The following is a 16,691-nucleotide window of genomic DNA, read 5'->3' as shown; positions in this document are numbered from 1 at the left end:
TATATAGAATAGGAAAATCCATAGACCTAGAAGGTAGATTAGAAGTTACCAAGAGCTGGGAAAGAGGAGAATGGGGATTTATTGCTTAATAGTCAAAAGGTTTCTGCTTGGGCTGATGAAAACATTTTTAAAAGAGTGGTGATATAGTATACAATATTGTGAATGTAATTAACATCACGGAATTGTACACTTAAAAATGAAAAATTTTATGTTTTACACATAAATATACCTTACCACAAAAAATGAAACAATGATTCTTATCTTATAATGGAAAAAGGGTTTGCAAGTATAATAAACAGGCCACTAAGCCTCATTGAAAACATGATAGTTGACAATGACATGAAGTATTTGGAGGTATTATCTCTGTAGAATTATCTGGTGGCATCATGTCCCTAAAACAGAAGCTTATTCTATAGTCTCCTGCAAGCCCATATGATTTAAGTAAAATGAGGGAATGGAGGCAAAAATTGAGGTCATAGATTTTAAAAAGGTGGATAAAAATGGAAATACATGTAATAAGAATGCAACATGTAGACAATATGGCATGATACAACTTTATTCAGTATGCTGCTGCTGCTAAGTCACTTCAGTCGTGTCCGACTCTGTGCGACCCCAGAGACGGCAGCACACCAGGCTCCCCCGTCCCTGGGATTCTCCAGGCAAGAACACTGGAGTGACTTGCCATTTCCTTCAATGCATGAAACTGAAAAGTGAAAGTGAAGTCATTCAGTCGTATCCGACTCCCAGCGACCCCATGGACTGCAGCCCACAAGGCTCCTCCATCCATGGGATTCTCCAGGCAAGAGTACTGGAGTGGGGCGCCATTGCCTTCTCCATTATTCAGTATAGTTCATGCAAAAGCAGAAAAGTTTGATTTTTAAATGGGAAGCAAAGTTACTTTTTGTCATGATTCATCCATCAAAAACAGAATGAAAAAACCATGGGCATTTTTTTGGGAAAGAGTTCAAAATAGTTTTTCAGGAAAGATTTATTTTTTTTCAGTCATTACTATCATTTTTCATTTACTCCTTAAGGAAGAGAGTGGGACCAAATATTTAAAATATTTTTTCTGAGGTGCTCAATACATTCCAAATAGATGCAGTTACATCCTCTACCCTGAAGTCACCTTATGATGTCTGTAACTCCAAAACACTCATACAAACAATGCACGATAATGTACTTCATTCCAAGGGGTTGTATAGATTTACTATTCATGGAATTTTGTGGGTTACTTCTTTAGGTTTTTTCCTACACATTTTAGAATTAAACTCAGAAGAAAAGCTTCTTGAACACTGGGGGCTGGGGACACAAGCAATTAATTAACCAATCTTTTTTTCTGCAGAGATAATCATCTTGTAAGCAAATGTTTTTCTTCTTTTTTTTTCCTGTAAATATTTATTTAGCAGAAATGTTAAAGGTTTTAACTTAGATTGACTACCAGGATTTTCTTTAAAGTAAGCCATGTAAGAAAACAATTCTCAGATTATATATATATATATATATATATATATATATATATATATATATATATATTAGCATCCCTGTTCCTGTAGAATTTTGTTGTTGTTTTTAAGGAACAGAAGAGTTTAAAAAAAAAACCCAAAACACCTTATGCATATCCATAGACTAAGGGAATAGTACTTGTAAGTCCCCATAACTCAAAGAGTGACCGTGCAAAGCCACAATTCTAGTATTAGTCTCTAGAAATAATGTAAAGAAAACATTAACAAGAAAAATCTTTCTTTATTGTCCATTACTCATTGTTCAAGAGTTCAGTAATGTGAAAGAGAGTTGTCCTTTCTTTCAATATACACTTACTCAGTTAGCAATACTTTTTAAACATGTCTGTTAAGTGTATGATCCTGCTGCTGCTGCTAAGTCGCTTCAGTCGTGTCCGACTCTGTGAGACCCCATAGACAGCAGCCCACCAGGCTCCACCGTCCCTGGGATTCTTCAGGCAAGAACACTGGAGTGGCTTGCCATTTCCTTCTGCAATGCATGAAAGTGAAAAGTGAAAGTGAAGTCACTCAGTCGTGTATGATAGGGACATAGTAATTCTAATTTCCTTGTGATTTAAAGGTTTATAAGTGTTCAAGGTAGGTCACTGACTGTGTGTTAGAGAAATCAGAGTAATTAAAGTTCAAACAAGTGTGGATGTGAAAAATAACACCACCTGTCATCCTCACTGAATCCTCGGTCCTTTCATTATTTTGAAATAGAGCAATAAATCCAAGCATGACCTTAAATAATATCCAATGCAGCTCACTCACTCTAAAGATGAAAAGCAGAGCCCCACAGAGATTAAATACACCCTCCAAGAAAAAGGCTGCTGCTGCTGCTAAATCACTTCAGTTGTGTCCGACTCTGTGTGACCCCATAGATGGCAGCCCACCAGGTTCCCCCTTCCCTGGCATTCTCAAGGCAAGAACACTGGAGTGGGTTGCCATTTCCTTCTCCAATGCATAAAAGTGAAAAGTGAAAGTGAAAATGAAGTTGTGTCCGACTCTTAACGACTCCATGGACTGTACCCCTCCAGGCTCCTCCATCCATGGGATTTTCTAGACAAGAGTACTGGAGTGGGGTGCCATTGCCTTCTCTGAAGAAAAAGGCTAGGAAGTGGCGAATCTGGTCTTTCCCAATAAACTTCCTCTGACTTTCTTTTAGTCACTATTCCTGTAAGGACACATACATATTAAAAATGAGAAGCTTAATTCTCCCTGTTGAAAATAAGAGATTTTCTTCCTCTCATTTTTTTAAAAGATATTTTATTTTTTTAAATTTAATTTTATTTTTAAACTTTACAATATTGTATTAGTTTTGCCAAATATCGTCTCCCAAATCTCCCCACCCTCTCCCTCTCCCACAGATCTATACATCGGTGTCTCTTTTGCTGTCTCGTACACAGGGTTATTGTTACCATCTTTCTAAATTCCATATATATGTGTTAGTATACTGTATTGGTGTTTTTCTTTCTGGCTTACTTCACTCTGTATAATAGGTAAGTACTTTCTCCTCTCTTTGAAATGTAAATAATTTTGAAAACCAGATTGGCATTTACTCAGATTTCCTACCTAGGAATGCCTTTCTCAGAAACCTGGAAGCTATCCCTATAAAATGTAACATCAAGGAAGATAACACCCCTATCTCCCAGTTTCTGTGAGAGGATAGGAACTCAATTTTGGTGGGCAGAAACTTGCTCCAAGTTGCTAAACTACTCCGTCATAGACATGAGAATTTTTTTTTCTCTAGATAACACCAATTAGCTAGCATAACCCATTACCAGGTAAAGATAAAGTTAGGATATACTACTTGTCACGAATGGTTCTGTCAGGACTTAATTGAAAACCATTTGCTGTTTACCTTAAAAATATGTCTGTCATTGATTGCAGTTGTTGTCTATATAAATGGATTAGATTTCTGTCTTTACAATTTCAGCAGATTGCCTGTGATGGGCACCACTAATTAAATAATAAAAATGTATTCTTTCTCTACTCCCTTTGTGGAGTGCTCCTTGGTTGGGAGAAATTGTCTTTTTAATTATTCTTCTGCAATACTCTATAAGTAGCCTATCTCTTCTTCTTCCCTCTTCCTTCTTACCTTTGTTTCTTTCCTTTAACCCTTCAAAAAGTTAAGTAATGTGTCAGAAACTGGATAAAAGATATTTAACATATGTTTAAATTTAATTCAATATATTTGTATATTGCATTGTTGGGAAATAACTACAATGATGGGTACTTTTTTACACAAAATTGAGTAAGATGAACCTTTGTCTTCAAGAAACTGTCAGAAGAGAAAGAATGAAAAATTCTCTTACCCTTTGGCTAACATCAAATGTAGCATCTGTTCTTACCAGTTTAACATCTGATACATCCTCTATCTGACGACAATATATTAAAAGGATTCTTGGAACTAGGAGTTTGAATCGGAGGCTCAGATGGTAAAGAATCCGCCTGCAATGTGGGAGACCTGAGTTCAATCCCTTGGTTGGGAAGATCCCCTGGAGAATGGAATGGCAACCCACTCAAATATTCTGGCCTGGAGAATTTCATGGACACAGGAGCCTGACAGGCTACAGTCCATGGGGTTGCAAAGAGTTGTACACCATAGCAACGTTCACGCTTACACTCACAGGGGTAATGGAATGATAGCAGTGTATGTGTAAGATTCTCTGTAGTGCAGTGGTCAAGTGCAGAGATTGTCATCCCAGGCTCTCTGAATTCAACCCAGTTTTACCACTTATAATACTTTTGCCAAACTCTTCTGTGCCCCAGTTATCTATGAATGGAATAAGTTTATCTAATGCATAGGGCTGTTGTGAAGATTAAGTGACTATGTGAATTGTGACCTTTACAGCTCTGAGCCAATTATAGGAGTCTGTAAGAAGAACACAAATAACCCATTCTGGGCAGTGGTTTCCATGAATTCTGAAGATACACAGTGTAGAGATGTGAAACAGTACTATACGTATGTGGAGAAGCATTTTTGACTCAGGGTTCTGGGGAGTTAAATTACAGGACCCGGGTCATAATGAGGATCATCTTTGCAATATTTAAGAGGTTTCTCCTTAGTGAGGAGTTCCAGAAGGAATTTACCAGGATGTATAACAACCAGATTTGCAGTTAGATATGGCATAATCATGGAAAAAGCAAGAGAGTTCCAGAAAAGCATCTATTCTGCTTTATTGACTATGCCAAAGCCTTTGACTGTGTGGATCACAATGAACTGTGGAAAATTCTGAAAAAGATGGGCATACCAGACCACCTGATCTGCCTCTTGAGAAATTTGTATGCAGGTCAGGAAGCAACAGTTAGAACTGGACATGAAACAACAGACTGGTTCCAAATAGGAAAAGGAGTTCGTCAAGGCTATATATTAACACCCAGCTTATTTAACTTATATGCAGAGTACATCATGAGAAACGCTGGACTGGAAGAAGCACAAGCTGGAATAAAGATTGCTGGGAGAAATATCAATAAGCTCAGATATGCAGATGACACCACCCTTATGGCAGAAAGTGAAGAGGAACTCAAAAGCCTCTTGATGAAAGTGAAAGTGGAGAGTGAAAAAGTTGGCTTAAAGCTCAACATTCAGAAAACGAAGATCATGGCATCCAGTCCCACCACTTCATGGGAAATAGATGGGGAAACAGTGGAAACAGTGTCAGACTTTATTTTTGGGGGGCTCCAAAATCACTGCAGAAGGTGACTGCAGCCATGAAATTAAAAGACGCTTACTCCTTGGAAGGAAAGTTATGACCAGCCTAGACAGCATATTCAAAAGCAGAGACATTACTTTGCCAACAAAGGTCTGTTTAGTCAAGGCTATGGTTTTTCCTGTGGTCATGTATGGATGTGAGAGTTGGACTGTGAAGAAGGCTGAGTGCCGAAGAATTGATGCTTTTGAACTGTGGTGTTGGAGAAAACTCTTGAGAGTCCCTTGGACTGCAAGGAGATCCAACCAATCCATTCTGAAGGAGATCAGCCCTGGGATTTCTTTGGAAGGAATGATGCTAAAGCTGAAACTCCAGTACTTTGGCCACCTCATGTGAAGAGTTGACTTATTGGAAAAGACTCTGATGCTGGGAGGGATTGGGGGCAAGAGGAGAAGGGGACGACAGAGGATGAGATGGCTGGATGGCATCACTGACTCGATGGACGTGAGTCTGAGTGAACTCCGGGAGTTGGTGATGGACAGGGAGGCCTGGCGTGCTGTGATTCATGGGGTCGCAAGGAGTCGGACATGACTGAGCAACTGATCTGATCTGATGGCATGACACCAGCTTATAAAAAGATAAATTTTGATTTATTGGTAATAGGGGAGATAAGAATACTGTAGGATTCAAAAGTTTGATTGTCTGATGATTTTATGCTCTGAAACTCCTAAGTATGCTTTTAAATTATACAAGATAATAAAGCTTATAAATTCATTTCTGAAAGTTGAGTGGGCAGATGATCTATTTTCCCTTGTTTAAGGCTGCTGTATCTCAGCATTAAGAAAAATTGTTTTTCTTATTTTGCCTATTTAATTTTTGACACTGTAGGCTGTGGATATTAATCATCAACAAGATCTGGTGAGTTTTTCTTATCTGTTAAAACAGGAATCTATTTATTTATATAAGGAAAGAAAACTTAACTATCTCACTTCAATTTTAATGTATAATATTTGATATGGTAAGTATTCTGACAGCTAATATCTTCATGCATTAGTATCCATCATACCTGGAATTAAAAAAAAAAAACAAACAGTTGTACCCATACATATAAGCTTGGTAGTTATTAATGAACAACTGCTTGATCACATTTCTCTCCAAGTGATCAGACAACATTTAGAAAAACATAAATAACATACAGAGGGACTTGCACAAAAGTCTAGACATTGGATTTGTTTGTGAAATTCACACTATCATACTGACATGCCATATACGTGTTTCTTGGTTTCACAGCAAAGCAATCTCTTGTCTATAGCTAGATCAGAATAAAGAACTCTAGTTCTGACATTTGTCACTTTATATAGAGTCTTTACACCTAACTGACCTCTTCATATACACATGTGCAGCACAGGGATGCTTTTCTCTTAAATGTAGCATTCACATAAAATATACAGATGCAATGCTACTCAGAGGTAATCAAGAAACCTGTCACAACAAATCCACATACTCAAATACCATGTCTGTTCCTTACTACCCTTAGAGCACTTCAATTTCTAATTGAAATATACATTTTATGTATTTCAAAGAATTTTAGGCTGGAAAAATGGCTAACTCTAATACAATTAAAATCATAAAAGTATGAAATTTATAATGAATCCCCTCAGTGTTTTACAATGAAGTTTTATATTTTGTTATGTAAATCTTCATGCTATAATCTTTTCATCTTGTCAGCTTTTGCCAATTCAGAAATGCCTTCATATCTTTTCTTGATGTATTTTCCTTAAAGGGAAAGTAGAAAAATGTGCATGATAACAATTTAAGTAATGAGGAGTGCAATGAAAATATAATAGCTTACAAAACCAAAACTAGTGAGATAAAGAGAGAAAATGAAAATAAACAAGGAAAGAGAACATAGGAGTGGAAGAATATGATACAAATACTGAGATATCAGAGGAGTAAATAGGTTTGTTTGAAAATGCCCAAGTTATCAGTAAACAAAAAATGAAACAATCACATTGAAAATAATGTAAGCTACATTCAGAATATTTAATGTGAAGCTATGAATTCTGATGTGAAGCTAAGACAACTTGAGAAAAGTAAGTAGTTTCCCAAGAAAGCCAATGATAATATCACCTTTTAAATTTTCATGCTGAAAAGCTGGTATACATTGTTACATAAACAGAAATAATATAAAACTGGTTGAATAAATCCAGAAAAGAAGAAATTATGATATATTTAAGATAGTGCTATGGTTTAATGTTAGAATTTCATATTTTTGAAGCATTTTTCAATTTTTATAAGCTCAGCTGTGTAAATAAATCTATCCATGTTAAAGTTATATTTTCTCTTCTCAGTTCTTAAAAATGTAACGTATTTGAATGACTATTACTAACTGTGTCTTAAAAGAATTAATTTGCACATTAATTTTCCTTTCATTTGAGTGATAACAAAGTTTTCCATATTAAATGGTAGAGCTCATGACAAACGTGCAACTTTAATCAATTTATCTAACATTGATCTACTGATTTGTTGTCACACCTACCCATTTCATAGCCTTTCCCACCTTTGATAATGACAATTGCATTTTCTTAGTTGCCTAGGCCAAAACTCTTGTATCATTCTTCAGTTGAGTTCAGTCGCTTAGTTGTGTCTGACTCTTTGCAACCCCATGGACTGCAGTAAATCAGGCCTCCCTGTCCATCACCAAATCTCATAGTTTACTCAAACTCATGTCCATTGAGTTGGTGATCCCATCCAACCATCTCATCCTCTGTTGTCCCCTTCTCCTTCTGCCTTCAATCTTTCCCAGAATCAGGGTCTTTTCCAATGAGTCAAATTTTCACATCAGGTGGCCAAAGTATTGGAGTTTCAGCTTCAAAATCAGTCCTTCCAATGAATACTCAGGACTGATCTCTTTTAGGATGGACTGGTTGGATCTCCTTGCAGTCCAAGGATCTCTCAAGAGTCTTCTCCAACACCACAGTTCAAAAGCATCAATTCTTCAACACTCAGCTTTCTTTATAGTCCATCTCTCACATCCATACATGACTACTGGAAAAAAAACTGCCTTGGCTAGATGGACCTTTGTGGCAAAGTAATGTCTTTCCTTTTTAAAATGCTGTCTAGGTTGGTCATAACTTTCCTTCCAAGCAGTAAGCATCATTTAATTTCATGGAATGTTTCTACTTCTTTCAAACCCAAAATCTTATCCATAAATTTTGACATGTTTATCTTTTAATACCAGTCAGTTCAATTCAGTTCAGTTGCTCAGTCATGTCCGACTCTTTGCGACCCCATGAATTGCAAAACGCCAGGCCTCCCTGTCCATCACCATCTCCTGGAGTTCACTCAAACTCACATCCATCCAGTCGATGATGCCATCCAGCCATGTCATCCTCTGTCATCCCCTTCTCCTCCTGCCCCCAATCCCTCCCAGCATCAGGGTCTTTTCCAATGAGTCAACTCTTCACATGAAGTGGCCAAAGTACTGGAGTTTCAGCTTTAGCATCATTCCTTCCAAAGAACACCCAGGCCTGATCTCCTTTAGAATGGACTGGTTGGATCTCCTTGCAGTCCAAGGGACTCTCAAGAGTCTTCTCCAACACCACAATGCCAAAGCATCAATTCTTCGGCGCTCAGCTTTCTTTACAGTCCAACTCTCACATCCATACATGACTACTGGACAAACCATAGCCTTGACTAGACAGACCTTTGTTGGCAAAGTAGTGTCTCTGCTTTTGAATGTGCTATCTAGGTTGGTCATAACTTTCCTTCCAAGGAGTAAGTGTCTTTTAATTTCATGGCTGCAATCACCATCTGCAGTGATTTTAGAGCCCCTCAAAATAAAGTCTGACACTGTTTCCACTGTTTCCCCATCTATTTCCCATGAAGTGATGGGACCAGATGCCATGATCTTTGTTTTCTGAATGTTGAGCTTTAAGCCAACTTTTTCACTCTCTTCTTTCACTTTCATCAAGAGGCTCTTTAGTTCTTCACATTCTGCCATAAGGGTGTTGTCATCTGCATATCTGAGGTTATTGCTATTTCTCCCGGCAATCTTGATTCCAGCTTGTGCTTCTTCCAGTCCAGCGTTTCTCATGATGTACTCTGCATATAAGTTAAATAAATAGGGTGACAATATACAGCCTTGACGTACTCCTTTTCCTATTTGGAACCAGTCTGTTGTTCCATGTCCAGTTCTAACTGTTGCTTCCTGACCTGCGTACAGGTTTCTCAAGAGGCAGGTCAGGTGGTCTGGTATTCCCATCTCTTTCAGAATTTTCCACAGTTTATTGTGATCCACACAGTCAAAGGCTTTGGCATAGTCAATAAAGCAGAAATAGATCTTTTTCTGGAACTCTCTTGCTTTTTCCATGATCTAGCGGATGTTGACAATTTGATCTAGTCAAGCTACCACCATTTTTATATGTTATTTCAAGAATCTCCCATGAAGGGAAGAATTCAATATACATTTACTGAATTAATTACTGGGTTAGTGAGGATTAACATCATTGGTCTAAAAACCTTCTGACCAATTAGCAGTCTTCAGTATAGAAATATCTCAGCCTTATTTTTTTATCAAATATTGAAATATCATGTGTTCACTTAAGTGTAAGTCATATCTGTTGTTTAGTTGCTGAACTGTGTGTGACTCTTTTGAGATCCCATGACTGCAACCCACCAGGCTCTTCTGCCTGTGGTTTTCCAGCCCAGAATACCGGATTGGTTTGCCATTTCCTTCTCCAGGGGATCTTCCCAACCCAGGGATCAAACCGATATCTCCTGAATTACAGGAAAATTCTTTACCGCTGAGCCACCTGAAAAGACCCAGGTAATTTCTAGAACAATAGAAAAGCACCATTTTCCCCATAAGAAACTACTTTGATTTACAAATGCTGCTAAAGATAATGTTGTATTGCTCTGTCACAGTTGAGGTTAGTTAAAGCTGACAGCAAATTAAATAACTACTTATCACTGGTTGAATTCAAGCTGCAGGATAATTAAAAGCCTGCAAATTTACTTTCAGTCAAATATGAGTAAAGAAGCGAGGAAGAGAAACTGCAAGAGATATTCTAATTTTCCCTGGGCTTTTTGATGATCATTCATACACCAACTTTCAATACAGTGTATTTTGTTTAGAGTACACAAGGAGGTATGGACTCAATTGCATTTATATAATAAGTTACCTTAATTATTTGTCAGAGATAGGAAAAACATTCAACCTAAATAGTTTTAAAATTTAATGCATTCTATATTCAAAAATTGGAGAAGGAAATGGCAACGCACTCCAGTACTCTTGCCTGGAAAACCCCATGGACGGAGGAGCCTTATAGGCTACAGTCCATGGGGTCGCAAAGTGTCAGATATGACTGAGCGACTTCACTTTCACTTTTCACTATCATGCATTGGAGAAGGAAATGGCAACCCACTCCAGTGTTATTGCCTGGAGAATCCCAGGGATGGGGGAGCCTGGTGGGTTGCTGTCTATGGGGGTCACACAGGGTTGGAAACAACTGAAGCAACTTAGCAGCAACAACATATTCAAAATTATCTGTAAGGGATTTGTATTAAACAACTGGCTTCATTAAGTAATCATTGATTATCAGATTAAACTTTAGCTATAGAAATGTGATTTTAGTATTCAGAGCAAAGCAAAATAGTGTTAGTTTTTTTTTATCAGCAACTTTACCAAAGTGGAATGTGAAGTTTGGTGGGTAGGTTTATAGTCTTCCTAATATCTTATGCAATAAAAATCAAAAATCAAGAAAAAGAACCAGAGAATGTGAGAGTATAAAGTGGTATTCAGATATTGTGAAATTTGGGCCTCTTATTTTACAGGGCTAGAAAGGTTAGCTGTTTAAATAATGTCATGTTTTGGTGACACTCTACTTCAGCTTTACCCTATAGGAATGAATAGTGTATGTCCTACTAAGAATGAATGAGGGAATTATTTCCCCAGTTACTGGGATAAGTGCCAGTGAATGACCCTTAGCTTCCTGTCCTCTTCAGAGATTACCTTTGCTAAAAATGTTGGTCTTGCCCAAGGTCATGCTTTCTTCCATAGACAGCCTACATCTAAAAATTGATAAATTGGAGTTTAAAAGCCAGACCTCCTTACCGCATTGTGAAATAACTCTGAAGCCTATTTCACCCCCCATTGAATGTGTGAAAACCTTCTTTGGAAGTGTATCACAATTCAACTTCTCTTTGACCAATCCTTCTTTCTTTCCTGCTTGTCCTCAGTGCTGAACCCAAGAGCACTCTCCCCAAAATTTCACTATTAGCATCTACTCTCAATGAAATCCAAAATCCAATATGCTAGAATGCTCATTATATGGCACTCTATTCACAGTACTTGTGTTTGTGTGTGTGAAGTTTAAGGAGTAGACTTGATGCTGCCGATTAAAAACAGCTATTTTTGAAATTTGTGTTGTACTGTTCATAGCCACTCAGTCGTGTCCAACTCTTTGCAGTCCCATGGACTGCAACCCAACAGGTCTCCTCTGTCCATGAGGATTCTCCAGGCAAAAATACTAGAGTGTGTTGCCATGTCCTCCTCCAAACGCTCTTCCTAACCCAGGGATCAAACCCAAGTCTCCCACATTGCAGGCAGATTCTTTACCATCTGAGCCACCAGGGAATCCCACCAGAGAAGTGGAAATTTGGATGAAACTAAATGCACTAGCCAATCTGATCACATGGACAACTGCCTTGTCTAACTCAATAAAATTAAGCCATGCTGTGTAGGGCCACCCAAGAAGGACTGGTCATGGTGGAGAGTTCTGACAAAATGTGGTCGACTGGAGATAGGAATGGCAAACCACTTCAGTATTCTTGCCTGGAGAACCCCATGAACAGTATGAAAGAGCAAAAAGATAGGACATTGGAAGATGAACTCTTCAGGTCGGTAGGGGCCCAATATGCTACTGGAGATCAGTGGAGAAATAATTCCAAAAAGAATGAAGGGACAGAGTCAAAGCAAAAACAACACACAGTTGTGGATGTGACTGGTGATAGAAGCAAGGTCCGATGCTGAAGAGAGCTATATTGAACCTGCAATGTTAGGTCCATGAATCAAGGCAAATTGGAAGTGGTTAAACAAGAGATGGCAAGAGTGAACATTGACATTCTAGAAATCAGAAAACTAAAATGGACTGGAGTGGGTGAATTTGACTCAGATGACCATTTTGTCTACTACTGTGGGAAGGAATCCCTTAGAAGAAATGGAGTAGCCATCATGGTCAACAAAAGAGTCCAAAATGCAGTACTTGGATACTATTTCAAAAGAGACAGAATGATCTCTGTTTGTTTCCAAGGCAAACCATTCAATATCATGGCAATTCAAGTCTACGCCCCAAGCAGTAACACTGAAGAAGCTGAAGTTGAATGGTTCTATGAAGACCTAAAAAGGCATTTAATAACTAACACCCAAAATAGATGTTCTTTTCATTATAGGGGACTGGAATGCAAAAGTAGAAAGTCAAGAAACACCTGGAGTAACAGGCAAATTTGGCCTTGGAGTACAAAATGAAGCACGGTAAGGCGAATATAGTTTTGCCAAGAACACACTGGTCATAGCAAACACCTCTTCCAACAACACAAGAGAAGACTTTACACATGGACAATACCATATGGCCAAACCGAAATGAGATTGATTATATTCTTTGCATCCAAAGATGGAGAAGCTGTATACAGTCAGCAAAAACAAGACCTGGAGCTGACTGTGGCTCAGACCATGAACTCCTTTTTGCCAGATTCAGACTGAACTTGAAGAAAGTGGGGAAGACCACTAGACCATTCAGGTATGACCTAAATCAAATCCCTTATGATTATACAGTGGAAGTTAGAAATAGATTTAAGGGACTAGATCTGATAGATAGAGTGCCTGATGAACTATGGACGTAGGTTCATGACATTGTACAGGAGACAGGGATCAAGACCATCCCCATGGAAAAGAATGCAAAAAAGCAAAATGGCTGTCTGAGGAGGCCTTACAAATAGCTGTGAAAAGACGAGAAGCAAAAAGGAAAGGAGAAAAGATATACCCATTTGAATGCAGAATTCCAAAGAATACCAAGGAGAGACACGAAAGCCTTCTACAGTGATCAGTGAAAAGAAATAGAGGAAATGAATAGAATGCAAAAGACTAGAGATCTCTTCAAGAAAATTAGAGATATCAAGGGAACATTTCATGCAAAGATGGACTCAATAAAAGACAGAAATGCTAGGGACCTAAAAGAAGCAGAAGATATTAAGAAGAGGTGGCAAGAATGCACAGAACTGTCCAAAAAGACCTTCATGACGCAGATAATCATAATGATGTGATCACTCACCTAGAGCCAGACATCCTGGAATGTGAAGTCAAGTGGGCCTTAGAAAGTATCACTACGAACAAAGCTAGTGGAGGTGATGGAATTCCAGTTGACCTATTTCAAATCCTAAAAAATGATGCTGTTAAAGTGCTGCACTCAATATGCCAGCAAATTTGGAAAACTCAGCAGTGGACACAGGACTGCAAAAGGTCAGTTTTTATTCCAATCCCAAAAAAAGGCAATGCAAAAGAATGCTCATATACCACACAATTGAATTCATCACACATGCCAGTAAAGTAATGTTCAAAATTCTCCAAGCCAGGCTTCAGCAATATGTGAACCGTGACCTGCCAGATGTCAAGTTGGTTTTAGAAATGGCAGAGAAACCAGAGATCAAATTGCCAACATCTGCTGGATCATTGAAAAGCAAGAGAGTTCCAGAAAAACATCTATTTCTGCTTTGTTGACTATGCCAGAATCTTTGCCTGTGTGGATCACAATAAACTGTGGAAAATTCTGAAAGTGATGGGAATACCAGACACCTGACCTGCCTCTTGAGAAACCTATATGCAGGTCAGGAAGCAACAGTTAGAACTGGACATGGAACAACAGACTAGTTGTTAGGAAAAGGAGTACATCAAGGTTGTATATTGTCACCCTTCTTATTTAACTTATATGCAGAGTACATCTTGAGAAATGCTGGACTGGAAGAAGCACAAGCTGGAATCAAGATTACTGGGAGAATTATCAATAACCTCAGATATACAGATGACACCACCCTTATGGCAGAAAGTGAAGAAGAACTAAAGAGCCTCTTGATAAAAGTGAAAGAGGAGAGTGAAAAAGTTAGCTTAAAGCTCAACATTCAGAAAACTAAGATCATGGGATCCGGTCCCATCACTTCAGGGAAAAAGATGGGGAAACTGTGGAAACAGTGTCAGACTTTATTTTGGGGGGCTCCAAAATGACTGCAGATGAATATTGCAGCCATGAAATTAAAAGATGCTTACTCCTTGGAAGGAAAGTTATGACCAACCTAGACAACATATTAAAAAGCAGAGACATTACTTTGTTGACAAAGGTCTGTCTAGTCAAGGCTGTGGTTTTTCCAGTAGTCATGTATGGATGTGAGAGTTGGTCTCTAAAGAAAGCTGATCACCAAAGAATTGATGCTTTTGAACTGTGGTGTTGGAGAAGACTCTTGAGAGTCCCTTGGACTGTAAGGAGATCCAACCAGTCCTTCCTAAAGGAGATCAGTCCTGAGTGTTCATTGGAAGGACTAATGTTGATGCTGAAACTCCAATACTTTGGCCACCTGATGCGAAGAGCTGACTCATTTGGAAAAACCCTGATGCTGGGAAAGATTGAGGGCAGGAGGAGAAGGGCACGACAGCGGATGTGATGGTTGGATAGCATCACTGACTCAATGGACATGAGTTTGGGTAAACTCAGGAAGTTGGTGATGGACCTGAGGCCTGGCATGCTGTAGTTCATGGGTTTGCAAAGAGTTGGACACGACTGAGCTACTGAACTGAACTGAAATGTATTAGACTATAAATCAACATAAAAACATTCAGGGCCATGTAAGTGACTGGCAAATAATATTGCTTAATAAATAGTTCATAAACCAAAATTTTCATAAAGAAACACCTGATCAAGATAAATAAATACTTATTTGAAGGAAATTTTTTTTTTTTTTTTAGGACTGTAGCTCATGAGACACAGGTTCAAGAAGCACTTGAATTGTGTTCCACTGGACTACAAAATGTAGGAAACTTATAAAGGCAAAAAGTACAAGGCACAGTTACTGACATAAGTTGTTTGTCAGGAATTATGATTGAAGCTGGCATAAGTAAAGGGTGCTTGTTAAACAAAGATTACCTGGGATTCAAAACGGTTTTATACTTTCAAGTGGGAACCTTGAGACTGTAAGTTTGCAGATGTTCTAAAAATGTTTGGTAGTATCCTTGGGTTTGGTACAGTTCAGAAAGTTCAGGTTCTCTGTGATGCATGGTTGTATTTCATAGTAAATCCATGCACTCCATCTTATGTGTCTCAACCATGATTACTCTGGTATGATTTCTATCAATCATCAAGTTGAATCAGTAAGTACCTGAAAAGACAGTCCTTACCCAATATACCACTAATTCTTTGACAGTTGTTATGGTCTCATGATCGATCCCTCTGCCTTGAAACCACTGCTACAGCCTTTTTAGAGCCTATTATGAGTGATTCATTTAAAAAATAATGACAGTGATCATTTTCCTGATATCTCCAATCTCTGAAACCCTAAATTCCACACCAGTGGGCCATCTTTTACATTTTAAGGGCTCTATTTACTGATGTCTCAAGAGGTTATAACGAGTCAAGTTGCAAGTCAACCTGCACATCAAGCATTGCTCAGTTCAGTTCAGTCTCTCAGTCATGTCCGACTCCTTGCGACCCCATGGACTGCAGGACTCCAGGCCTCCCTGTCCATCACCAACTCCCTGAGTTCACTCAAACTCATGTCCGTTGAGTCAATGATGCCATCCAACCATCTCATCCTCTGTCATCCCCTTCTCCTCCTGCCCTCAATCTTTCCCAGCATCAGGGTCTTTTCAAATGAGTCAGTTCTTTGCATCAGGTGGCCAAGGTATTGGAGTTTCAGCTTCAGCATCAGTCCTTCCAATGAACACCCAGGACTGATCTCCTTTAGGATGGACTGGTTGGATCTCCTTGCAGTCCAAGGGACTCTCAAGAGTCTTCTCCAACTCCACAGTTCAAAAGCATCACTTCTGTGGCACTCAGTTTTCTTTATAGTCCATCTCTCACATCCATACATGACTACTGGAAAAACCATAGCTATGACTAGACGAACCTTTGTTGGGAAAGTAACGTCTCTACTTTTTAATAAGCTCTCTAGGTCGATCATAACTTTCCTTCCAAGGATTGCTATCTGCCAGTGATTGCCTTCCCATTTTAAAGCTTTATATAGAATGGGGTGAATAATAAAAATATATACAGATTTAGAATTTTTATCAGTATACTGTGTTTCAACAACAAATGTTAAATATAAAATTAATATATTAAGAATCCAAAGGACTTTTTTTATTAAAATGAAGACATCACAATGGATAATGCTGAAACAATTCAACCCAAAAAACACTCATGTTCATCTATGTAACTACCACTGGAGTATATTAGTTTTATATTGTTTCTATAACTTGTTACCACAAATTTACTGGCTT

General features: G+C 38.4%; 1 non-coding gene across 1 annotated transcript; it reads left to right on the top strand.

Moving 5' to 3' along the window:
• Window positions 1-3,801: 3,801 nt before the first annotated feature.
• Window positions 3,802-3,996, top strand: LOC138988721 (U2 spliceosomal RNA). Its single transcript, XR_011464980.1, has one exon. It is a non-coding gene; the product is annotated as a U2 spliceosomal RNA (small nuclear RNA).
• Window positions 3,997-16,691: the final 12,695 nt, after the last annotated feature.

This window comes from Bos mutus, chromosome 7 (genome assembly GCF_027580195.1).
Source record: "Bos mutus isolate GX-2022 chromosome 7, NWIPB_WYAK_1.1, whole genome shotgun sequence".
In the NCBI taxonomy this organism is placed as follows: Eukaryota; Metazoa; Chordata; class Mammalia; order Artiodactyla; family Bovidae; genus Bos; species Bos mutus.
The sequence above is the reverse complement of the archived record's forward strand: the minus strand, read 5'-3'. Positions and strand labels throughout refer to the sequence as shown.